Raw genomic sequence first — 27,626 nt, 5'->3', positions numbered from 1 at the left:
AGATGATAGAAGAGGTTTAGTCACTGTACAAACAATTAGTATAAATTAATACATACCAATATATGGTTTTAACAAGTATTAACGCTTTATGAGTTGAATAAAAGGTCATCTTTATTAGGAAATAGATCTATCCTTAAGCATAATTTATGATTGTCCAATCAGGTTACAGATTAAGGATAATTGCCATGGAAGATCTTTAAGATTCTGAATTAACTAATCTAATGTTTCATATTTAATGAAATTGTCAGCAATTTTTGGGTTAAAAATGTAAGAAAGATCATTTAAGAGCATGTGAGTCATCACTTCCCCACTACCAGCTTTATATATAAATATTCCTTCCCTTCATCAGCAAGTCTGCAATTTTCTTTTTAAATTTTACTCAGCATACTGTCAAGAAATTCTTATTTAGAAAGAAATCAAATTAAAACCAGTGAAATAAGTAGCAGACAGGAAAAAATGCACAGTATTTACTCCTAAAACTTCTGAGTTTATTATCAAAGGTTAAACTCTTTTACAACCTTTTATATTGGTTAATTTGGCAGAACACTTTTAATGTTATATCTAGGGTTGGGAATTAATTTTAAAAAAACTTTTTAAGAATATCACCATAAGCAAAAAAAATTTCACTCCCTTTAACAGGTAAATGAATGCATCTGTGCCCAAGAACATCATGGATTTTGGGTAATATATTCTTAAAAGGGGAAATGCACAACCTTTGGTATTGTTTTTTGAAGAGCTACAAAATTTGCTGATACACATCACCCACTGTAACTCGGATTCCTGGTCCCTGCCATGGAGTCAACAATGAGTTTAGAAGTAGTTACTGGATTATTCTCAGAAAAATATTCAGATTATTTGTTTGGTGTCAGCATGCAATGAGGGTGGGATTCTTTGGTTTCCTTTTTTATGTCAGTATGAAGTAAGATAACACGCAGGTACCCCCAAAATGCCAGGCAGTGAAAGGATTGTAGGAGAATTTATTTCCAACGTCAAGAACACTAGACTTAAAAGACCATTAACCCTAACAGCACTTCAAACACCAGGCCTGAGAAAGGCATGCCCCCTGCTCTGCTCAGGCCTTCATAGCTACTGGCCCCACCCTTTGCAGGGGGCTTTCCACATGTCTGCAGGACTTATCTTTCATACCAGGGAACTGTTTCTTTGGAATGCAGGAAGAGAAAACAGCTAAAATTGTCTCTGGCAGGAAAGCTTTCTTAAGCGAAATAAATTCTGATCTCCCTGCCATAATTCTTCTGAAAGGTCTTCTACCCTTACAGAGGGATAACAAAACTTCAGGCCTAAGTGACAGAGGTGTTCTGTTCATGGCTGTATTCCCAGCCTTCAGCAATGGCAAAAGTTTCTCCACGCACTATCTTTGCAGAGAGCCAGGTCAAAACAGTCCATTCCGCTTAGCAAAGGATATGGATGCCTCACTGCTTAATTTCATTGAATTCTGTAATTCCAAGTGCACAGAAGCAGCCCTTAGCAGCTGAGATGGAAGGGAAAGAACTGGAAGAAAGTCATGTTCTCCTTGACAGCTCCCTGTAGCTTTGCATGCCATGGGGCTGCATATTGCATTTTGCTCTAGCAAGTCGAAGAAAGCACCCAGCAAGCCACCACAGCTCATTTGCAGGGCTGGTGAGTTCACCTGATCTCTGTTTCCTGAGCTACTAAGGGAGGGCGGAACCTGGGGAAAACAGCATTTGGCTACCAAAGGATGAAGATAAAAGAAACTCAACAAATCTGTATTTGTCTGGCTTGTGACAGGCTTTGAATTAGCCTTTTTGTCAAGTTTATGTATGACTGAAGTTGTTACTGAAAAGAAGTCAGATTTTCAGAACTGAATTTCTTAGGCTTCCCCTAAAATGCCACAGACTGAAATAGGTAGCTTATCTTTTACAAACCTGGGAACATTGAGAGATGTTCTCTAGAGAGAAATTTCTCTAGAATCAAATTTCACACTGACTACAGACAACTGTTTTGAAAATCTTGGCTTAAGGTTCTGTAAAATTCAGTCCCTACTCTTTATATTAGTTAGCTGAGGAACTGAAATCAAGCACTACAGTTGCAGAAGTTTTAGCCACAGACATTTACGGAATGTGGCTCATCTAGCACTCAATGGCAGACAGTGAAATAGGTCAGATAGGTCTGTCTAATGATTGCCATCTGCATAATCAGCAATCTATGAAGATTGATGAGGCTCTCATAGGATATTCTGTACTTCATCTAGCACACATTAAAATCATATTAATCAGAAGGGTCTATATATCTTCTTTCATATTTTAAGTTATGAAGTTCAATCCTATTTATTAAACTAATAAATTAAATAATTATAATGATAATGCAGATCTGTTTTTATTTTTGTTGATCATACATTATTATGGGCTGAAAGAGACTCACAGAAATGGAAAAGTAAATTCTGAAAAAGCAATCCTAATTCACATTACATATGCCGAAATTCTCCATCCAGTATTTCTGGATATGACCTTATACAATGTCACCCAAGCTTATTCACAGTGTGATGACGCAGATATAAGAGTTTTTGTAGGAAATTTATCTTACCATTAGCTTTTTTGCCTCACTTCTTTGTGCTTTTATATTTAGTAGCACTGGTAGTAAATGAAGAAGAGAACATAGGCTAAATTTCTATTAGTATATAGAAGACTGAAAACTAGAAACTGTTGATTTGATCTACAAAGTTTTTGCCAAATGCTGAATAAAGATTTTAATTTCAAGCTGCAAAGATCAGTTTAAGGTTCTGTCAACTGATATTCCTAGATACTAAGCAGAGTGCATAAGTGAAAATACAGTGTTGCCATGCCGCTGCCACAGGTCACCCCAGGTTACCCTGTGAGAGCAGTAAATAATATAAAAAATAATTATCGCAATAAATAATTATAAACAAATAGTCTTGTGTTTGTTTGATGCTTGTTTTCAAATACAAAAAGCTATTTTGAAAAAAACATTTGTCTTGTGACAGGAACTTTGCTTTGTAGAAGAAAGGAACATTAAAACATCTGAGATCACAAAAGATGAAATAGCATCTATGCTAGGGTTCCATTCAGAGAGGGAATTCAACACTGAACTATTGGTATCCAGAGCTCAGTGTCTCATTATTTTATTGATTGTGGTTGTCCTTCTGGCTCCTCCTCCTGAGTCCAAAGTAAAAGGAGAGGGAAAACCTGTTGGTGAGAATGCTGTTGCAGTCTGGTCAAGGGTGGTGATTGCAGTCCAGTCGAGAGTGGTGGTCCCAGTCCTTCTCTGGATCCCACGGGTGATACCAGAAGTCCCAAGACCCCAAGATGATATATCCTCAGGTTCAGGCAGGAATGCCCAGTACCTCCCTCAGGGCGGGGAGTTCCACAATGGGTATGAGGACAGGAGCATCCTCCTATTTCACAGGCCTCTTAACACCCAGCTTATAGCCTGAGGGGTCAGGCTGCTCTGGGCAGCTGCTGTAAATGGTCTATTGTTAACAGTTTCTGAGAAATGGCATGGAATACACAGTTTTGGGTTACACCCACACAGTGATGAGCTGGTGCCAGCTGTTCTAACTAGGACAACTGAGTAATCAGAGAAATAATTTTACCAGTCATCTCCTACATTGTTCAAGGACTATCTGACTACAAGAATTACTCATGGTTGCCTTTTATTGGGAAAAAAGTCTAAAAGGGAATTTTTATCCCATTTTCAGTGTTGGTCTTCCTGGCAAAGTTCATACAGACCATCTGCCAACTGTTTCTCGAAACTTCCACTCTGTTCACCAGATGCAGGGAATACAAAGCTGCTCATGATCTCTCAAGCCCAGTTCCCTGTGCCACGTAATGTTATTAGTCTGCTTTGACTCACCCTTTTAATCAGAGGAGTGCCCCCCATCCATCACTTGCTCCCTCTCCTCTGGAAGAAAAAGTAACCCTGCAATTGCATCAGCACATCTAAAGCAGGAGAGCTCCTTGTGATGGAGGTGAATAGAAAGAACTTGGGGATCTTCCTTAAAGAATGTTAAAGGTCAACAGAACACTGAGGAAATAAAATAGTTGTGCTGGGGTCCCACCAGCATGCATAGACCTGACTGTGTACTAAAAATATAATACTAAATACTAAAAAAAAACTTGTAGTGGAGTTAGGTGAATGAAGGGAACAGTAATTATTTACACGCTGGCCAATGTGCATATCTTTAATGAGAACTCACTCAAGAACTGCTCCTGTGAATTTTCTCTCATATATCTGCTCCTCTTTACCTGTTTTATGGTCTGAAGAGACTTAAACACATTATTGTTTTGTGTCTGATTTTAAGATTTATTTTTATTATTGAATTTCTAATATGATATCCAACATACTGATAAACTACTGTTTTTCTTAGAAAATAAAATATTTAACCTTTTTTTTCTATAAGAGTGTCTAAGTTGCACTAAACAAGTTGACTTGAGCACTGGTTATATTTAAGCTATTAATTATTAAATATTTAGCTTGCTACAACAATGTTTCATTGCATTCGTTGCTCGTGTCCACTATTTGTCATATGAGATGGATGACTAAACAAATTGTGTTTATAGTCCATATACTCAAAAACAGTTGATAAAAAATAAAATTACTTGTGGGTACAAATTGAAAGAGGGGTAGCTATTAAGAAGAAGTTCTTTACTGCGAGGGTGGTGAAACACTGAAACAGGTTGCCCGGGGAGGCTGTGGATGCCCTAGGGAGGTAGTGTTCAAAGCCAGGTTGAATAAGGCCTTTGGCAACCTGGTGTGGTGGAAGGTGTCCCTGCCAATGATAGGAGGATTTGGGACTAGATAATCTTTAAGGTCCCTTCCTACCCTTAACATTCCATGATATTTGTTTTTGAAAAAGTGGCTAGAAGTTGTGGAACAGATCCATAACCATGTAAATCAGTACCACTTCATTTATTTCAACAAAACCATAGCATTTACCCTATTTAAGAAGGTCAGCCTTTTTCTCTTATATCCATGTCAGAAACAGGGGTGTTGAATTTAAAATATTTGTATACTTTTTACAGTTACTGATTTTTTTTGTTTGTTTCTTTTTCTACAAAGAATGAAGTTGTTATCTCTGAAGTATACTGGGAATTGAGAAATTATTGCCTTATATTTTGTAATACAGAAAAATCACGTTCTGTTTGGACATACAAAAAGCTAATGATAGATAGCTTTTTACACCAAACACTACATAGAACTAAAGGATACAGAGTACAAAATTCCAGAATAGAAACCTTTCCTAAGTTTAAGCAATTATAAGTTTTTGGGTTTTTTCCCCAAAGTCATTACAATGAAATCCATCTGTTCTGTGCTTTTACTGTATGGAATTGCCACATTATATGTCTGTGGATTTTATCCACTGTAAGAAATCCCCTCACTTTACAAGAAACAGAATACTTTCTTACTCTATTATTTTTATTTCTGTTTGATTTCTGAAGAAAGATTTGAACTGTAAATGTAAAGTAATGGCTTCCATGACATCATAGGACTTTTTCTCCATTTTGCTTTTATTCTCGCATTTCTCTTTCTTGGTAAACCTCTCCCAAATTCTCATCCTTCCCCAAACTTCCCTACTCTCCTCATTTAAAAAGACATTTTTCCTAATGTTAGCAGTTTGCCCCAGGACTCAGAAAATAATAGAATTATTTAGTTTGACATCTTTTAAGTTCACACATACAAACAAATTAATTTTTCTGGACTCTGAGCCAACAAAACATTACATCTTTGTAATTTTATTTCAATGGACATCTTTAGTAACTTTGAGCTTATATCATGAATAATAATTTGTTAGACCAAAGTTCTGCACGATAAGTTCAGTATTATTTAAGTTAAAAAATAGATTAAAAGTATTTACTTCCACTGCTTGGACTTCTTTACCCATTTTTCCCCCTGTACTGGCCTGAAACTGTGGAACATATTTCAGGAAGCTACACCATAATTTCCTTTTTTATATATGCAGAGTTTGTGGTCTTGGAGGTTGAATTTCTTTAAGATCCAGTTCAGCAATTGCAAAGCCTGCACAATTTTATATTTTACACTCATACCTATTGCTGACATAAACCATAATTCAAAGGCATAGTTAAGTCCATTCATAAACAATAAATGAAGAATATTAAAGCCACTACAGTGACCACATACCTTTTACCCTAATGAAATAAAAAAATATTGAAAAAGGCAGAAAACCTGATAAGGATATCTAATGGGGTCATTCTGTACTTATAGAAAAGCAAGTGACACAATTTGTTTAGTGGTATTTTATATTCAATGAAGCTATCTTTAAAAGCTTAACCCGGGTTCCTAAAATAGTCTGTGCTATTTTTAGGTTTTATTCATCATGCTGATAAGCTTTAAGCTTCTGTAGCATAAATTAAGCTCTTTTATTGCTTTGTAGGTCACCTGACTGAATGGCACGATATACTTCCAGTCCTACTTCAGTTAGGGACTACTTCAGTTATGCTGGATAAAAAAAAATGCTGAGCATTATAGTTTCAGGGAATTTGTGGGCCATACATAAAGACTGAAATTGTATCTTGACATATTTTTCTAGGAGAGAGAAGTTGTATAAGTGGAACACAGGCAGCAAATACTGATCTCAAAGATGGCTATAAGCCACCTCTCTCCTAATCTCCAACACTGATTTAACTTAGGTAACCTGGGAAACCGCTTTCAGTTATATTTTTAATATTTCTGTATATTCTAGTGTGTAAAATCCAGACTACCTACAGCATTCTAGACATGCTCCCATGTGTCTTTGATGTTTTTTTTTGCTGCTTGGTCGTTGCCATTTTCTCTATGCCAATATTAGCAGAGCATTAATGTAATATAACAGTCTGCAAAGCCTATCCCATGGGAATTATCTTATATTTTTCATTTTCATTTAGTCCAATGATAGTACACAAGAAAAATCTGTTTGAGGTTTTCAACCATTTCCAAAAGAGGGTTTGCTCAGAAAATGAGCAGAGTTACCATGTGACTGCCTTCACCTGACTGAGGAGCCTTGTTCTCAACCTGCTCTGTTGAATGTCTCCTTTGGAGTCCTCAATAACAGAAAAATATCAATAAACTGAAGGAAATCTATTGAAGGGACACCAGAATGGACAGGGTCTGGAGCACTTGCCTTGTGAGAAAATCTTGGAGAAGATACACCTCTGGGAAGACCTGACAGGAGCCCCTGATGCTTACAGGAAGAATGTTGAAGAGATGCACCAAGGTGTTCATAGTGGTGCATGCATATTTCATACATTTCGTGAACCTGAATGGTGTTTTTAGTAGAGTACATTGTGTCCAACTGGCATACACAACAAAGTCAATATGTGTAAGACTGTTTTTAATAATAATATCAGAAAAATAATAACATCTTCTGAAATGTCATTTTGAAAACGTATTATTAAACTTCTTGGCCAAGTCCAGTCCAATTATTACTGGAAACACATGGTAAAATTTCTATGTGTGTATAAATATGATTACAAGATTAATGTTCCAAAAGCATACTGCTAGTTTTATGCCTGTCCATGCTGATCAAAAAGGTATAATTTTCTCCAAATGACTAGTTACAATTTTTCTTCTTGAATGATTCCCTTCCTTGCTTTTTCTTTCAATTTATTTTATTTTAGCTAGTGTCATAGAATTAATACTCAACTCTATTTAGTAAATGAATTACAGTTTAATAAGTAGGTTTTTCATTTACTATGAAAAGTATTTAGACAGAACTGGCTACTAACATGTTCAAACTCAGAAGTTACTACTCTGGAAAAAGAAATAAGATGCAAAGTTTCTCCAGAGGCTTTTAATTATATGTGAACATTATCTACATAGGGTAAAAGAGAGGAAGAAATAGGTGTCACTTAAAAGTCTGTGACACAAAATATGGCAAGCATTCAAATATTCTGACAGATGCCAGGAAAGGATTGACAATTTTAAGTGCAAGCCTTATGACCTTTACAAAAGACAAAACAACAACGAACAAACAAAATTAACATCACAACCTTATGTTTCTCCTTTATCATTAAAAAAAATAGAAAAAATATAATCTGGTGAATTCAGACCTTTCAACTTTTTTGTTGACTATGGACTGCTTCCTACAGATGCTTCTGAAGACACATTTTATCACCACATTACCATATATTGTTGGGGGAAAATTATAATTAGCTACTTAATATCTTTGGCAGATGTGTATGAGAACATTTTAAATGACTATATAACATTTTCAACATTAAAACCATATTCTGTCTCAAATATAATTTGTTTCATTTTTCTGTTTAATGAAGTGTAAAACAATGATAAATTGTAGAATTCTTTGTAAAGAATGCTCATAATATTTGTATAATGCAGTTGGTGAACTAACTGTGTTTCTAAAAGCAAATAAGTTGATGGGATGGAAATGTAATTTGCAGCTTAAAGATCAAAAAGCAAAGCAATAACATGACACCACTGATATTTAATTAAATTAGTGTGCATTTTGCTTAAAAAGGCAGCTTCAGTGCTTCAGCATGGGTAACCCTCTTAGCAAGCTCAGTATACTGAGGCACTTAAACAATGGAGATGGCAAGCTCATCTCCACAGGGAAATACTGGTGCATACACAGAGCTCCACTGCCATTAACAGCATCTAGAACTCAAAAGCAGAAACAGACAAAAAATGGCAAAGTCAAGTAAAGGGGTATGACTTGGTTGCTTCAAATTGATTGCTATTTTAACAGAGATAAATGCATTATATGAGGAAGAAAGCATATCATCTAGACTTTGGGAGACAAATTGTGAGGCTGAAGCATAATAGCAAAAAAAATGTGAACTGCTGAAACTGCATAAATTCTAGTCGATTTTAATGAACAGTTGTCTCCTCATGTACTTTCACGTATTATGATTGTCTCATGTAAGCTTACAAGTTTCATTAGCTACATACAACAACAACAATTTAGGATTTGTTCCTAAAAGGGTCCCCACTTGGTGCAACAAAATAAATTTAATATGGAGACAATATTTTTTTCTCTGTGTGCTAGAGATGGGACTGGAGCTACAGAAATTCCCTAGCATGAAGTGCAAATGAATTAGAAATTGATATTAAAATGGAGCTTCTCATTGATATGAAGCATTTTTGACAGCTGAAACAACTGAAAGATGCTTATTGTAGCCATCAGGGGAAGAGGAGAATGAGCAATGAATATCAAAACAGGAAGACAAACTGGGTTCCTTGAAAGCAGCTGTCACAGGGCATGTAGAAGAAAAAATAGAGATATTATGTAACAAGTTAGTATTCATTTCTCAGATGAACGAGAATTTTATTTTTTAACTGCAACAACAAAAATGCTTTCATTTATCCTAAATATCTAATTTAATAAGTAAGGTATTTCTAAAAAAAGGAATTATGTTGTCATAGACGGTGTATTAGTAAGAAATATCTAAAACTGAGTAAATATTCAGGCAAGATAACTGAATATCACTTGTCAGCAATCTGACTTTGTTATGAACAGACCAAAAACTTTCTAAGTAAACATTTTTGCTGTAACTGCATTTTCATGACCTTTTACTGCCTTTTTTTTTCTGAGTTTCTGAAAAAAAAACCAAGTCCTGATCCCATGAGCGGGCCTTGATGTTTTAGTGCTATTACAACCCTGCTAAAAGTTTAACTACTTTGAGTGCTTATAATGCTAATTCTTTTGGGTAATGTTTCAGCTTGCCTACTTAGAAGGATAGCTTTAATGCATGGGATAATGTTTTCAGTGATGGCCTGCAGAATATGTCTGTGATACAGTGTTCTAGATGCAATGTTTCTAAGCCTTTGAGAGTGGCTGCTGAAAAGCATGCAGTCTCTCAGGCATGTAACTAAATGTGAGGAGACCATTTGCTTTTAAAGCTCTTCCTTCCCCAGAAATCATTATGGCAACATGCACAGTATTAACGTTACTTATCCACCACATATCTACTATCTGCACTCCCAAGGGTGAATAGAATCAAATGTATTTAAATTAGACACAGAAACATTATCAATTTAGAAATGCATTTTCTCTCGGGCTTTATTAGAGAAAGATGCAAAGATACTCCTTATGCCTCTTAAAATGCTGTTAGTATTAACAACATGACTAGATAAAAGTGTCATAAAAATGTAACAACAGTCTCATTTCCAATATATAGAACAAACAAGCTTAGTTACTAAGGACAAAATATATGCCCCAGAGGAAAGCTGTATGGAAATGGTAAAGTAATTTAATAATTGTAAAAAGACTGAACATTGATTCCTTGAGAGTTCATACTTTGTGTGCTGCTGCACAGGTGATAGCAACAGATTTCTTTATTCACAGCCAGTAAACAAAAAGGTCAATCTATCAGCTTACATGTATTTAACTCAGAGGTTTATCTCAGTTTGTCCTTTTCTCTCTGTTGCTGGCAAGTTGAGACTGATCCTTCATAACAGAGGAAAATGCTACTCTTGTCTTCAAGGCGAATGATTACAGAATGGCTATTAACCTCTGGACTTTGATCCAAATTTATAAAATAACATGAAAAAAAATAAAACTGCTTTAATGCAGCCGGGCATAGTTTTCTTCTGTGAAACACAGAATACACCCAAAGGCCACTTTGAAGTCATATTTTCTGTTCCAAGATGCTCCTCAGCAAAACAGTTGCTGCTTTGTGCTACAGGAATAACATGTGAGTAAAGAGATAACGTCCATTTTTATTAGTACAAAATCATTAATTTGAACAAGAAACATTTGAATTAATATTTTGTCATTATTAACCTTCCGTATCTTTTCACACTTTATCTTATATAATTTTTAATTACCTGGAGTATATGTATTATGTTTAATTCAGTCTATCAGTTTCTATGGTTAAAACCACTTGGTTTTCTGAGAGATACAGCATATCTTTTGTCATAGGAAGCATAGAAACAAAGCAGTAGTAACAATAGAATTCAAATACCAACAGTCTAAATACTTACACTGAATAAGGCAAAAAATGCCATTTCTATTGGTCATACATTCTTCATTTGCTAAAGAAAAAGGAGACCATCTACTAAAGAAGTAATAGCAGAGTAACATTAGGAACTTCTTGAAGTATAGCAGTGTTATAATGTCAACCTTCTTTATGCTAATGTGCAGGACACATTTCACATAAGTTTCCCCTTATCTTACAGTGCATTCACTTCATACTCAGTTCCGACTGTCTCCTAACCACTCGTGTATCCTTCTTTTCCCATTTGGAATTACAAAGAGCCACGGTATCATGTCTGGAAGGAGACAGAATGTATAGGAATAAGAAGTAAATGGACATCTGCAGTGTTTTGACGAAGTGAGCCCTCACTTACAAAAGCAGTGTTATAATTGCTGCATGATCTGAATAAACATGACAGACTTAAGTGTCTATTTATAGCTAGCTTATTCAGAAAGTTTGCATTATTTTTTGAGTACAGATCTCTGCAGTATATTTCTGACTTCTGTGAATGCTCTTTGTTTAGCAAATAGCATTAATAAGTTTAGAATTATATAAATGAGAACACTAATAGGATGAAAATAATTTCCATACTAATAAATCTTGTTGATTAGAAGACTAAGTGAAGAATGAAAATTACATATCTGCATGAAAGATGATACCTATTCCTCCTTTCTGTTCAACAAATTAAAAATTTTCATCTGATTTTGAAAGCTCTGCCTTTCAGGATGGCTGCTTTCAGGAACTGCTAGTGGTCTATAGAACCTTTTTGCAGAACATTAGCACTATCCGTTTACCTCTTCATTAGCAGACATGAAATTATGTAGAATTCCAGTTCCTGCTGTGAAGTTGTCCACATTACAATGTTCGTGTCTATAGCAGTCTTAGCAGCCAGATCAGGTACTAAATGGGCCATAAAATATACTAACATATCTTAGAGAGGCCTTTTGCAGAAAAAGAGAAATGAAAACAAGAAGCCAAGGCACTTTCAAGATTATTAATGATGAAACAATGAAGTTTTGCCCATCCTGTATTGTTCCAAAGCCTTTACTACACATAAACATTTGGGGTTTAATTTTACCAATAAAAACTTTTTACCAGCAATATGAAATTTAGTCTCTTTGTAACTGATTAAATAAAAACTTTCTATTCAAAACTGTGAAAATGGCATGGCCTCGATCATTTAGATTTAAAAATCTTAATGTGTTTTACAAAAATGTGGTTTTGGACTGGAAAAACTTGCTGTGCTTAGACTCATTAATTAAGTCTTGTGGTCAATGCGTTTAAGAAACACTTTTATCCCTTAATTATTTGTGCTTTTACTTTGTCTAGTATTTATATTCCTGTGGGTTTATTTGGTTTTTTTGGGGGTTTATGTGTGTTTGGTTTTTTATTGGTGCCAGCATTACCTACTTCTGGAGTTATTTATTTTTTTAGCATTACAAAATCTATATCAGATACAATTTTAGAAAAAAGTATTGTTATTTATTCTAATTATTTCTAAAATTGCATCAGAAATTCAAAACATGACAGAGATATAATCATTGAAATCAAAAATTAGTTAGATTTTTTTAATGAGTTTAATTACTTTGTACAAGGTTAATTGCTTCAAATAAGGAAATTTTTACATAAAATTTCAGAATTAATGAAGCACACAGTGGTAGTTGTTATTAAAAGTACTTGTCACCCCTTGAAGGTAGAGAAACAGAAGTTATAATGTTCAATAACTGAAATTCTACAAGAAAAATATCCTATAGTTTATTCCTTTTTGCATGCCTACATGAGAGCCAGCTGATGCTCAAAATGACAAGAAGTTCTCTAGCCTAGAATGCTAGTAGTTAACTAAACATTTTTGACAGAACCTCAAAGATAAATGCAGTTATGAAGTAGTAAATTTTTTTCACTGAATACATCAGAATGGCAGCTTTCCTGATCATTTCTTACATGGTCTCCAATCTTGGTTTCAGAAAGACAGATACACTGAAACAACTCCTGTTGGTATTTGAATATCGTTAGGAGTTTTAGGCTTCCAAAAAAACTTTCAAGGACATCAATTTTCACTTTTGAGGATGTAAAAATTGTGATAAAAATCTATGAATGGCTAACACTTTTTGCAAAAATACCTTTATTCCCTCAGAGTCTGAAATGACAGCTGTACAAATGGGGCTACAGCAACCTTATGTATATTTTACAGGTAGCCATCTTTCTCTAGTAGTTAACTCAGAAGAAATGAGCTGTAATTTATAACTTTATTAACTATAATAGAAATTTTACTATTGAAGCTAGGCTATTGAAGTCAAGGCATTACACTAATAAAGATGCAATGTATTCCAACAAATTAGCATTTTTGCTACTAATTTTCATCAGATGGTTTTTATCCCATAGGTAGTTGACATCATCTCATGCATTATGAATCAGGAAAGAAAACACACCTTTTTTTAATTAGTCAGGTGTCTCTTAGCCCATTAGTTTTTCTAGAGTCTCTTTCCTTGTCTTCATGTAGCACTGTAGCACTTGGCAAAATACAGTCATGGTATTGCTTGGTTCTCTTAGATACTGTTGTGATAATGAAAATCTGTCTGTAGACTTAGAAATAAATTTGATAATATGTTCTCTAAAGCCTACAACCTCTGTATTTTTCTCTTTTTCTTTCTTTAATGATTGTTTTGTAACATATTTTTTATTTTAATTGCTGTATAAAAAATGCATAGTTCTGATATTATATCTGAGAATTAATTTGTTGGAGAAATAAAACTGCTGAAATGAATGAGAATATTTAATGTGGATAAAGCTGCCAGAGCCTTCACTAAAAAAGAAATACTACTGTTAACAGAAATTAAAATTTACCAATAACTACCAGTTGTAGGTGTTAAAATACATTCTTTTGATGGCAGTTGTTGCAAAAGTAATATAGGGTTTTTTTGTCACAGATAATACTGCTAAAAATGAAAGTTAAAAAAGTATTAACAAAAGAGAAAATAAAACGAAAAAAAATTCATGAATGGCACACTCTGGATCCCATGATGGCAAATTTATCTGCACAGACACAGAGAAGGGCGAATCTCTCAAAGTAACCTGACAAACTCAGTTTCATTTGCACTTGCACTTGTCCAAGTTTGATTCAGACATCCTCTGTTTTAAAGTCAAGCGTCTGGGCTAAACTGCACAGTGGACCATAAATAGTCTGGGTTGCTTCACTCATTCAGCATGCAGATAAATGGATCCCCTACAGTTACATGTGCAGTGAAAGCTAGGGATGGACAGATCTGTTTGGTTTTGGTTGCCAGCCTTATAAAGAACTCAGAAAGGTGGTATTACTGCCTCTCCATCATTCAACATCATTCTTTAAAAAAGAACAGATATAATATTGTTTTAAGAGAAGCAAACTAAAATACATTACACAAAAAAAGTTAGTATTTGATAAAAGCTCATATGCATTCTCCTCATTCTGAGCTCAGCTCTAATGCTGCTCTGGGTAAAGAATATCCCTGTTCTGAGCAGGAGGTAAGCTTAAACATTAAGTCCCACTAGTCTGAAAATTTTGGAGTGCAAGAATTACATTGATCTAGAGACCAATCAAATCTTAAATAGTGTATTGCAAATATTATACTAGAGACTGAATATTCTGCTGGAGTTTATAAAAAAATCCTAAAGCTCAAATATATTTGCAGAAACTAGTGGAGTAGTCCTGAGGAAAAAATGTATACAAATATCCATCTGTTCAGAGAGACAGAATAAAGGGCCACAGTCAGCAAATACATGTCTTGCGATGAATACTTCAATCAGCTAAGAATAATAATGCAGCTTCAAATGTATCATAATCTTTCCTACAGGCTTCTCTCTCCACAAGATGTGGACTCTTACATGATCTAAGATTACTAAGACCAGGCTGGCTTTATTTGGCTACATGCCTCTGAACATAACTGAGTAATAACACAACTGTATGCACAAAAGACATTCCAAATTACTCAAAGTAGGTTTTAAAAGATGTCCTAGTTAGAACAACTGGGACCGATTCATCACTGGATAGGTATAGCCCAAAACTGTGTATTCTATGGCCCTCCATGCCATATCCCAGAAACTGTTGTTGGGGGGGGGGGGGCTGCCTGTGGGGGGGATGTTCCTGTCCTCATACCCTTTTATGGAATTCTCCACTCTGAGGAAAGGATTGACCATTCCTGCCTGAACTGGAGAATATATAAACCTGGAGTTTCAGAACTTTTCTACCACTCGTGGGATCCAGAGGAAGACTGCAGCTCATCGCTCTCAACCAGACTGCAACAGCTCTCCCACCAGCAGGGTTTTTCCCCTCTCCCTTTACTTTGGACTCAAGCGGGGCCCAAGGAACACCACTTTGTTCATGCCCCAGGGTGCTGGGTTATACATTTGGGTTTTGTGGGTTAAGACCAATTGTTTGCTTGTATGATTGTACTTACTGTATTATTTTAATAAATTGTTATTCTGACTTATAATCTCTCCTTTGAGTTGAGTTCATTTCCCCTGCTGGTTAACTCTTAAACCAGCACAAAAGACATGGACGTATTTCAGGAAGTGGAGTATAAAAATGGCAAACCACTGCAAATCAAATTTACCTGACTTCTATTTGACACCAGAGTCTCTATAATGAAGAATTTGCATACAGGATCTTTAAGGAAAGATTAAATAATTAAAAAATAAAGATATCCAAACTGGTGCTCTAAATATTGCCTTTGAAGACTGAGCATAACTGCAAAGCACATTTACAGTCATAAAAGGTACAAAATTCTAGGAATTTTTGAGCACAAATGTAGTCCATTTAAAAAAACCTTTTTTAACTGACCCAAAAGATTAGATTGTTACAGAGTAATATCTCATCACTTTTATCCCTTAGGCAAAATAAAAATAGTGTAATGATAATTAACAATCTTTTGAAGCAGTTTTGGTGAGTGAATAAAGTCCTGTTTTTTACTACCTTACATAACTTCCTGGTGGCTGTCAGTATGTGAGAAGCTATTATTACTTCATTACGTTACTGGTTTGACATACGCTTTAAAACTACTCTGAACAGACACAAAGCAGAAAGGAGGGCACATGTAAGTAGCAAGATTCATTTGTAATCATATTTTATGGAGACAATCATTATACCTCTGTGTGATAACACTAAGCTGTTTGTGGCATTTCAAAACCATGGCTCTTGCATTGTTTTAAGTTATTTGAAACAAGTATTGAGAGTCTCCTCGCACTGAGAACCACAAAGTAGCTGTGTGAAAGAGAATGTAGATATTCCTACATATACATACCTTGAATTTGCCTTCTAAAGTTTTGGTAGACTTGACACCTCTCTCTATGTTTATATTAATACTTTTTGATTTATTTTTCTAAAAATATTAGCAGGACTGAGGAATCTCAGTCTTCTTTTTTAAAGATTTTTTTTCTTTCCCAACAAGGAGTGATAATTTAGGATAAAGTTAATTTAATCTAAATTTCTTTGGTTAAATTAGACATCTGATGTGATTTAGACCTTCGGTATTACAGGTTAGGTTAGTGCTCTAGAACCCACAGATAAGTCTTCACGGTCTCTCCCCATCAAATGGTTACAGAAAAGCATCTGCAGAGAGAGATTTATTCTTGGTGTCTCAGACTTTGATGCAGATAGAGTGAATCATCACCGCAGGCATCTGTTTCTTGTCAGACTGGGGAGAAAATGAGAGGCACAACTGTGGCCTGACATTTTTCTGTTAGATGTCCAGAAGTACATGAAATAAGTACCACCCTGATTGTGGATCCCTTTGATGATGTCACTGTTGAGTTACTTTCCTCCAGACGAATGTGCTCAAGTTTTTTTTGGATGCTTTTTGTTTGTTTGTTTCTTTTTTGTTTTTTTCCCCTGCATATGAAATGAAAATTCAAATGCAGCTGTGCTAAAGACAAGGAACCTCAGTGCTCTGGAAAGCTATTTTTTCCACCTACATAAAAATCTATGTGGGACTATGTTATTAAAACAAATGGAGTAAGAGACAGGAGATTTTAAGAAATTCTAATTTCCCCCCTTTTATTATTGCTTTCTTGGAGTGATCTTTTCTAGGAATGAAATACGGAACACCTCTCTAAACAAGTACTCTAGGAGCAACTACTGGTCGCATTGCTTTAAGTATTAGTTATTCAAACTGGCAATTTTATCTGCTAGCAAAGAATTATGTAAGTGTGTGTCACAAGCGTTATGCCCATTACAAAAATTGTATTTGACAACACCATGAAACATGCCCACTTCCAGGAGAGGCCTCATTTTTCCTTCTTTCTCTAATTTATTATTAAACTATATTATATATTTTAGAACAAACATATCTATATATAGGAGTTTAAATACAAGTAAATATTTTTTCTTACTTTAATGACCTGTTATTGTTTGCTTAACTTAATACATTTATCTCATTTATTATCAAATCAAACTAAAATCCTTAGAAGATGTTAATAATACACAGCTCCTAATTGAAAGTGACAATAATTTATGTCCACAGTGGGTATCTAAAGTTTAAACACTTTTATGACAAGTTAATTCAATGTCATCAATGTATTTTCACATATTCAGAATTTCTATTACCTTTATTTCACTCTATATTCTAAATGCAATGAAAGTAGATAACAAACAATCACAAACATGGAAGTTGTAATATAGTTTGAAATTAGAGTGTGCAGAAAATAATCTGCCAGTATATCTAACAAGATATTATTCATGCTCTAAGTGACCGAGCAATTTTAATTTTGTTCATATTTTGTGGTTCTAGTTTAAAACAAAGTGAGGCCTGCACTGATTCCAGAGTTTTAAAATAAAATAAAAATATATGCAAGCAAAAATGTATGACAACTCAAATTAACTGTATTAGTTAAATTGCTGAAATCTGAATGATTTATTAGAGGTAAGAACATACATAAACGATTACTGGACTTTACACCTATGAACACAGTGACATTGCATCTTACACGGTCAAGAAAGCTTGATTTCAAAATAATGTGTGCTTATGTTTGGGAAACCTGTATAAAAAGACAATGGTGAGCCCATAGAGATGAAATAACATTAAATGGAGGCAGTACCAACTGATTTCAAGGTCACATCTGCATAAGAAATATATATGGCTGTATATTACATTTTTTCCCATAACTGGAGTCTGCAACATGTGGTCACAATCTATTTATTTACGTCCAGAAGAGCTTTGTTAAAGAATTATTTTTTTCTAAGCTCTTTATTTTATGATCTTAAACTGTCCTTTCACAGGTTTTCAGAGACGTTAACATAGCCCTCAGATGATCTCATTTACTAAACCCTCAAATTCTGTTTAAAGCTAATATGTAGACCCTTTCTATGCAAAAAAGCCCAACAAACTAAAACAAAGCCAAAACAACACCAACCAACCAAACAAAAAAAAACAACAACAAACCATCAAACAAAGCAAAAAAAGAATCTCCACATATTTGAGGAAGATTTTAGACAATATTTGGACAATGTTCTAATATACTTTCACGTGATGGATGTTGATTCACTCAAGGTCCTTAGCTTAGACATTAGCATGTGGCTGGTGCTTCCTTCACAATCAGAGGCAAAGAAGAATAACTCCTGAGGGAGATTTTAAATTATTTGAACAACTCTCTGGAGATAACATAGAGCCATCTGCTTGTATCTCCTCTCAGTTTGTTCTTTGCCAGCTTCTCATAGTTATCACTACAGCACTGTAAAGTGCATTTCTCCCTTTATTTCAGAGATTTGGGATGATTTCTGCTGAGATAAAATTCCTACCCTAATCAAGAACTAAATTTGACAGATCTGTCTCATGCATTCGAATTAATCTGATAAATATATCTCCAGTACCTGAGTTCTTTACTGTTTCCCCTGTTTCTTTTGCATCTTGCTGCCTGTAAATTGTGGCTTAAACAATCGGAAACATCATATTTGTCTTGCACATATTCTCAAAATCAGGTTAATATATGTGTTCTATTGAAGAGGTGTGTTATCAATGCAAAAATGTGTGTTTATTTATGTACACTGAAAAAAATGAAATTATCAAGAATAGGATTTTGAGTGAGAAAACATAACTCTATAGCCACTTTTCCTGGTGAAATGTGAAATATGATCTCACAAAATTAAATGGTAACCATCAGCTAGACTCAGAACACTCAAAATCTAAAAACCAGATAATATATCCTGAAGTTAAACTATGAACAAGAAATGTATACCAATTTGCCAAAAATTTTTGTATAATTTTGCTATAATTTTGAAGTAATTAATATCTAAATCTTTGGAACATTATTTTTTGTTAAAGTAGCAGCCAGTAATTCCTGTTTTGTGTTAGATCCTCTAGTAAGATGAAGACTCTTACTGTAGTGACTGGACTGCAGTCTCGAAAGGCCAATCTCCACGTTTCTTGTCACTGTGAATTTATTATCTGCAGAAGTGCTTGGAGGGCTCATAATTATGCCAATCCCCACTTGACATTTTAGACCCTTCTGCCACTATCTCAAGCCATCCTAAGTTTCAGCATCACACTCTATCATCAAAATACTGTTAGACAGCTATCAAGTAGCATCATGAGGTTTAAAGATGTGCAATACCCAGCTATAAATGACTATTACAGCTCTTATATGTTGTGCTTTGGACCATAGAACTGAAAGCAAATCTATTGAATCTGGGTGATAAAAACTCAAATTCAGAGCTCACATTTTCCTCCCTTTTTAGTTTTCTTGCCGTTTATAAGCTAAGGTATAATTTTGCTGCTTATCAAACATACAAACATTCAGTTATAAAAATGAATTTGTTTAACATGTTTAGTTGAATGCTTCACTTCAGTGTTCAACAAAAACAGTCCAACAGATATGATTTTAATTCCATGTGGAAAAACAGTATTTGTGTATATTGCCAAAACTATTTACTGCTGAATGTAATATACGAGCTACAATAAATGTGAGCAAATATCTATAGGCATAAATTCTGATTTTTATGTATATATTTTATTGCTAGCAAGCTTGAGACAGACATGTCAAAAGTATTAAGAATCATGTGCTCAAGTTTTATCATCTGTATATCTATATACAGGTAAGTCATTTCACTAGCAGTCACTTGTGTGGATATATAAATCCTAAACACACAAAATCATTGTAGGTGTCAAATTTCAGCAGCAAAACCTGAAGAGTATGGAATTATTATTATATTCTAATCCCAAAACTGTCAGTTAAGAAAAGCTCTTTTTTTTAGAGTTGCTTGAGACATGAACAAATGACAAAGCTTAACTTTCAAAGTTCCCCTTTTTATTTCCCCTTACAATGGAAAAAGAAGTACTAATCAGAAATATTTTTAGACTTTTTTAGTCTAGAAAATAAATTTTATAAAAAGCAAAGAAGTATTCAAATTGAAGCTGCACAAGCTCCTAAAACTTTTGCATAATTGGTTCTGGTAAGTGAAATACTTTGAAAATTCCTGCTATATATAGCTTTATATATATATATATATATGTATATATATATAAAAGTCATTCTGACTTCAATGAAAGCTGGATCAGGCCCAATGGGAAGAAGTATAATGCAGTTCTAGGACTCTTACAATCCAGCAGAATGAAAATTAATGCACAAAATATGACTCAACACAATGTGAGAGAGGTAGAATCAGCCATATCCTTTTTGTTTTCTCCCCTATGACCTACCAGTGTTTCTTTATTCACTGTTAGCCTCATAGCATGTCAAATTAGGTAAAGTCAAGGTTTCAACTTCATTACTCTTTTTTTAATTTTTTCTGCCCATAAGTGAAGTGAAGGTAAAGTTTCTGGGACCTTTGGGATAATGTACTTGAAACAGCTTCATTTTTTTCTGCCTTTCTCTAACATAAATAACAAGTATCAGATACACTTTGTAATGAACATAAAGAAATGCTGGAGAGAAGAACCGGAAAACTTGTCTTTTATATGTTAGTTCAGCCTAGTCTTACTGCTTTGTCACTGTCTTTAATTTCCCCTCTAGCTCTATAAAAACTTCTAGCTGTCTCTTAAATTCATTTATAGTATGTGCTTCAGTGGGCTTACCTGACAACTTATTCCTCACGTTTATTACTTTTAGAATGAAATAGTTGTGCTTGAATACTGCTGCTGTTTCCCATTAAAGGGATATTGTCTACTTATCAGGTTTTGTTTTGGTTTAAATTGACTAATTTTTAAAATAGACTTTTTTACTGACATATCCCTCTTTAAACCTTATATCCAGATCTTGGTATCTGTAATTGTATCTCTGCTCCACCAGTGAGGTATAGTACAGTCCTATGGATAGGTTAGAAAGATTCAGCTACCTCTCCTGAGTCAGTGCAGTAGGTGCTCTTACAGTAATGAAATCTTTCAGGCCCTCCTATAATTGTCTCTCATCCTTCAAAGAGCGAGTCAAAGAGATGACTGCACTTTTACTGTTATACTGTCAGTGTGACTACACATCAGCAGAACAGCAGTGCTGTACAGTCATCTAACTATCTAAAAGAAACTGCCATACTAACCCTCTAAGTTTCAGCACTGGAAATGTTCATGGGTATTTGCAGTGCTCACTGAATTTCTTTCTGGTCATCTTTTTCTAAAGTAATAACAGCAATTGGGGTTTCTTTTATAAAATAATCCTTACACAGGGATTAAAATGTCAAATTCTGTGGCAAAAGAGTCTTAGGAATCTTTGTAAGAACTGCTAACTAAGTTTTTCTCTAAGTGTCTTTGAGAAAACAGGAAGTTATTTGTTAGTTTATTTATTTACGCTGAAAACAACAATGAAAAAAAACCTCAGTTGAATGCCAGATGGGAACCTGCCATGGTCCGAGGGCGAGATGGGTCCGGAGTCAAGGTAGAGGTATAGATGGAATACTTTATTGAGGTGTGCACCAGATTTTTATGAGTTCAGACAGGGAAAGGGCTAGAACATGGGGTGGAGCATGAGACAGACAAACGGGGGAACAAATCGGGATAGGGACACAGGCAAAGGGGGAGGAACGTGGGAGGAACTGGGGAAGGAAAGGGTGAATGGTAACTGTCTCCTCTCTGCAGCTTCTCCAGCCTATCAGAGAGGGGAACAGGGAAGCAGGGAGCAGGCAAACTCGTGGCAAGCCCGGGCATGCCCAGGCTGTGCACTGTGTAGTGTGGGCACAATGTGATACACATATCTGAAACCACATAATAACGGGAAAGTCCATATAATAAAGTCCTGTCAATTGCTGTATGTCTTTCTCCACGCCTGGAACCCCTCCCGTCCTGAATCTTGCTCCTTCGCAGGAACCCTCATGCTGGCAAAAAGAAGTTCTCAATTAGTCAGGTGCATTTTGAAATTATGAAATTTCATGTATAAATTTTTATAATCCTGATAGGAGACTGGGGATGCACATAGGAAAACTATTCTTTTTAGTATTTTTAATTTATTGAAAATAAATGGAAGAACTCCGTGGAGACTCAATTGGCTATTCCTAATAGATAGATTTTATGAAGAAGTGTAACTTCTTCATCAAAATCTATGATTAGGAATAGCAACTGCATGACATTCAACCAACTGACATAAGAGAAAGGGGTAAAAGTGAATCATTACTGGATAATAATTTCATCAAAAAGTATTCCTTCTAGGTTCACAAGGATGACTAGTATGGCCAAACACAGCAATAATTTTAAGGTTGTTTAAGAGGTCTACATCATAAATGGACATCAGTAGAGGGCATCATACTGATGTTCTTTAATGCTCTCTGGGTCTTGAGCAATAATATGATCAGCCTCTCACTTCCAGAGTTTGTTACTGCCCCACGTTTTCACTTACTGCATGTAAGGCAGTGAGATAGCTTAACCTTGTTAATGTAAGCTGGTTTCTCATTTAAGAAGTGGGTTGTGTTTGGCATCCTAGACATATGCATGAGATTAGCTTTCTGGTACATCTTCCAAATTCTTTTTTTTTTTTTTTTGATATAATACTTTCAAGTTCAACTCGGGTCATAAACACATCATGTGGTGGGTTAGCAATTGGCTCACAGGTCAAGCACAGAGGGTAATAATGAATGGGGTGACATCAGAATGGCGACATGTCACTAATGGGGTTCCACAGGGCTCCATCTTAGGCCCTGTGCTCTTCAACATCTTCATAAATGACTTGGACACCAGACTGGAAGGAATACTAAGAAAGTTTGCAGATGACACAAAACTGGGACCACCTGTTCACTCCCTGCAGAGAGACCTCGACAAATTAGAGGACTGGGCAATCACCAACCATATGAACAAGGGAAAGTGCCAGATTCTAAACCTGGGATGGAGCAACCCTGGACGTATGTACAGACTGGGGAATGAGATACTGGAAGGCAGTACCATGGAAAGGGACCTGGGGGTCCTGGTAAACAGCAAGTTGAACATGAGTCAGCAGTGCCCTGGAAGCCAGGAGGGCCAACCACGTCCTTGGGGGGCGTCAGACAAAGCATCACCAGCCAGTCAAGGAAGGGGATTGTCCCGCTCTGCTCTGCACTGGTGTGGCCTCACCTTGAATATTGTGTGAAGTTTTGGGTACCACAATATAAGAAAGATATTCAGGTATTAGAGAGCATCCAAAGGAGGGCAATGAAAATGGTGAAGGGCCTTGAGGGGAAGCTGTATGAGGAGTGGCTGAGGTCACTGGGTTTGTTCAGCCTGGAGAAGAGGAGACTGAGGGATGGGACCTCATCACAGTCTACAGTCCTTGTGAGGGGAAGAGGAGGAGCAGGCACTGACCTCTTCTCTGTGGTGACCAAGGACAGGATCCAAGGGAATGGCCTGAAGCTGTGTCATAGGAAGTTTTGATTAGATATGAGAAAAAAGTTTTTCTCCTAGAGGGTGGTTGGGCACTGGAACAGGCTCCCCAGGGAAGTGGTCACAACACCAAGCCTGACAGAGTTCAAGAAGCATTTGGACAATACCCTCAGGCACGTGATGTGACTCTTGGGGATGGTCCTGTGCAGAGCTCGGACCCAATGATCCTTGTGAGTGCCTTCCAACTCAGAATATTCTATGACTCTGTGATTCTGTGATCACATCAAAGAACTGCACTGGTGGACAGATACCCTGCTGCTGATATATACAGGTACGCTACAATACTCAGAGTAGAAGGAGGCATTAAATTCTTCCTACTATGCCCCCTCATTATTATCTTTTCAAGCTAGAGCTGATATGCATGGTGAGAAAAAGGCAATTTATTACAGGGAGAACAAGGCAATTTATTCTTATTCAGGTCTTGTTCTTCTGCACAAGCTGCAGCACGTTTAGGTCAAGATAAATGCAAGCAACTCACTGATGTAGCTCTCTATAAGAATAGCTTTCAAATCACCACCATTTGAATGCCTAGAATTCAGCCTTTGTGAATGGACACCAAAATAAGGCAAAACAAATAAAATAATAAGATAATAAAAAAGATGTCCTGTCCTAAAATGGACAATGTTTTATTTTGTTATGTAGAAAAACTGATGAAACTTTCCATCAGATTTTACAGAACAGTAGTATGAAATTTCACTGAGTTTTTTCTAAACTGTATAAGCTTTGCTTTCTAATAAGAAGAATAAAAAAAGGTATTTTGAGACTCTAGGTTTATTAAAATACTTTACATGTATGCATAGTCTCAGTAATCAAATAGTGCTGATATTATTCTATTAATAATAAAGGGTAAGGGAAGAGAACACATCTGTTGTGTTTCAACAGAACTGTTGAAAATATGTCCAAATTACTCTTTATAACCTACATAGTTCACAGAAAGAGAGAGAGGCTCTTCCAAAATTACATTGTATTTACATGTTTTGCATCTCCCTGGTATCTCTATATCTCTTCATGGAATTCATCTCCTCTCTTAATCTGAAGTAGCTGGGATGAACAGAATGAATATACCCACTACAGTTCCTGCACAAAATTATTCCTAGTTGCTATAAAGAACTAACAGCTTTCCACAGGAACTAACTTTGAAGTTTATTCTGTGGTATTTAAATTCAAGAAGTAAAAAAACATAATATACAAAAAGTATAATTGTTTATTTTAAGAGATTATTATTAAAGAATAACTTTTTCAAGGAAACAGATTTGTCAATTCTCAGCATACTACTGCAAAATTCTAAGACTCCTATTTTCTAATTAGATTTATATTATTTCAACCTTTCTGAAAGATGAGAAAACACTTTTTATGCTCAGACAACTGTAAAAGGAACAGTCTTTCACCACTGGTAAATGCATCTTTTAAAACTATACTTTCTGGGGAAAGTATGAGGAAGTAAATTTCTCAAATTTTTAAATGAGATTTATCCATTCATCCCAGATAATGAGCTCTGGGGTAGACCCTAAATTTGGCTGACATTAGACTGCACAAGGAGCCATGTTTCCATCTACTGATGAGAGTTAAGCATGTTATAATCTTAAAATGGATGTCCTCAGGCACCAACACTACAGTGTGGGTTTCATCATCTTTTAGATGTTGTTGCCATGGAAAACTTTTATATTGCTCTAAGGACTCTTTCAAATATTTTTATGCTGTATGTCATTCTGTCTTTGAGCATATGGAGGGAAAACAGCACTTTCTTGGCTAAATATGAAATTTATCCAAATTTGAATATCTAATATAAACCTCAAACATTCAGTTGCCACACAATAATAGGATATTTAGTTTTGGAATAAATTATTAATGCAGGATCTCAAGGTGAAATATTTTCAATATGACCATATTGTATATGCTAGGACCTGATAAAACATGTGATCCTAAATCTGTTTATTTGACATGTCTGTGTGTATGCCATGAATATAGCATTTTATGTGTTCATAAGACATAATTATTTTAATTTCTTATTTTCAATCTAGGTATGTCATACATTTGCGGGTTTTCTTTTTTTTTTCCTATTGTGGTTTTTGTTTCTTTATGAGCTCAAATAGCTCATGAATTGGTAATGCCATACAAGTAAGGAAGTTCAGTTAGGCTGTAACAAAAATTAACCCTGATTATTTTTTCCTTCTCCAGTACTTTTTTCTGAAGCAAAAGAGAAACATTAATGGTTTACTTAAGCCTTTTATGTTGGCTTTTTACTATTTGCACAATTTTATGAGGCAGTGGTAATATAAAAATAATTATGTGAAGAACTGTGAAATCACTTTTTTATTTGACTGTCAATTCAAAAGAGCATTTTGCCCCAGAATCAACAGCATTAAATCCAGTAAATATAATCTTTCCTCACTGAGTTTTCCTTAATGTTTGAAGGACCTATAAAAGAGAAATATAGCATCATTTTATTTCAGCTTATGAATCTACCAAGAAAACTTAGCTGTGATGAGCAACATACTTTCGATCATAAATACTATGTGATTCATGTTTTGAATCATCTTTATTCTCAATTGTTTCATCAGCATCAGTGCTGACATTGGTGACTTGCTGTGCTGTTAGGACTCATTTCAGCAAAGTGCTCAAGAAGTGCTTATTTGAAACAGGGGAGTATATCAATCAAGTTACCTATATCTTTACAATTTAAGTACAGTGAAATGCTTTCATGAATTCCCATTCAAAAGAAAGAGTTAAGATCAAACATCCCTTCACATTTTTCATAGTTCACCTGTATATATATATGGTGTGCTTATAACTTTGTAACTGATTGGCAAGCTTTTATTATTATTTTTTCCCACATAAGACTGCAGACATAAAGAAATACAGTTTGAAATAAAGGATTTTTTTTCTTTTTAATAGTTTTAAAAGATGGCTGTTTTGTCAACCAAAACATGCAAGATTATCTCACCAGAAAGAGCAATTCAGAAGGAAATTCAAAAGGCTTCCTTGAAATTCAGAAGCCTTCCTTATATTTAAATAAATAGGACTTGATTGTCTTCTCTACAGTATTATCTTCTAATACTAATATATGCAGTGAAGGCAGAACCAGGAAGCTGAGGCAACAGAAAAAAAAAGTCTTGCATTTTAGTTTTGTGTTATCTTTTAAGGATGATTCCTTATCAACATTTCTGTAGTAATATGTGAAGGAGCAAGATTCAGGATGGGAGAGGTTCCAGGCGTGGAGAAAGACATACAGCAATTTACAGGACTTTATTATATGGACTTTACCGTTATTATGTGGTTTCATTGTATTCACATTACACGGTGCACAGCCTGGACTTGCCCGGGCTTGCCACGAGTTTCCCTGCTCCCTGCTTCCCTGCTCCCTTCTCTGATAGGCTGAAGAAGCTGCAGAGAGGAGACAGCTACTACTTGCCCCTTCCACGTTCCTCCCCCTTTTGCCTGTGCCCCTATCCTGATTTGTTCCCCCGTTTGTCTGTCTCATGCTCCACCCCATGTTCTGGACCTTTCCCTGTCTGAACTGATAAAAAATCTGGTGCACGCCTCAATAAAGCATTCCATCTGCACCCTACCTTGTCTCCTGAACCCGTGTTGTGTCACGGCCCCATCCTCCCTTCGGACCAGTAATATGTTTTCCATATAAATAAATGAACATTCAAAAAGGGCTAAGAAGCTTTTACAAGATTAGTTTTGATCCTGACAGTTTCTAACAATGCAGCCACATCTCATTCAGGAAATTGCAGCTACCACAGGCATTGAGCATCCAATCATTCTAAGAATTATCTTTTGAGATAAATAAGGAAACATCCTGGTGGGGCAATACTATGATCCTTACAACCACAGCGAAACTGTTCATATTTGATGAATAATGGAAGAAAATTAATCTCCAGACATAATGCAGGCA

This window comes from Pipra filicauda, unplaced genomic scaffold (assembly GCF_003945595.2).
Source record: "Pipra filicauda isolate LSUMZ 115617 unplaced genomic scaffold, ASM394559v2 scaffold123_size2130275_pilon, whole genome shotgun sequence".
In the NCBI taxonomy this organism is placed as follows: Eukaryota; Metazoa; Chordata; class Aves; order Passeriformes; family Pipridae; genus Pipra; species Pipra filicauda.
This window is presented reverse-complemented; position numbering follows the sequence as displayed.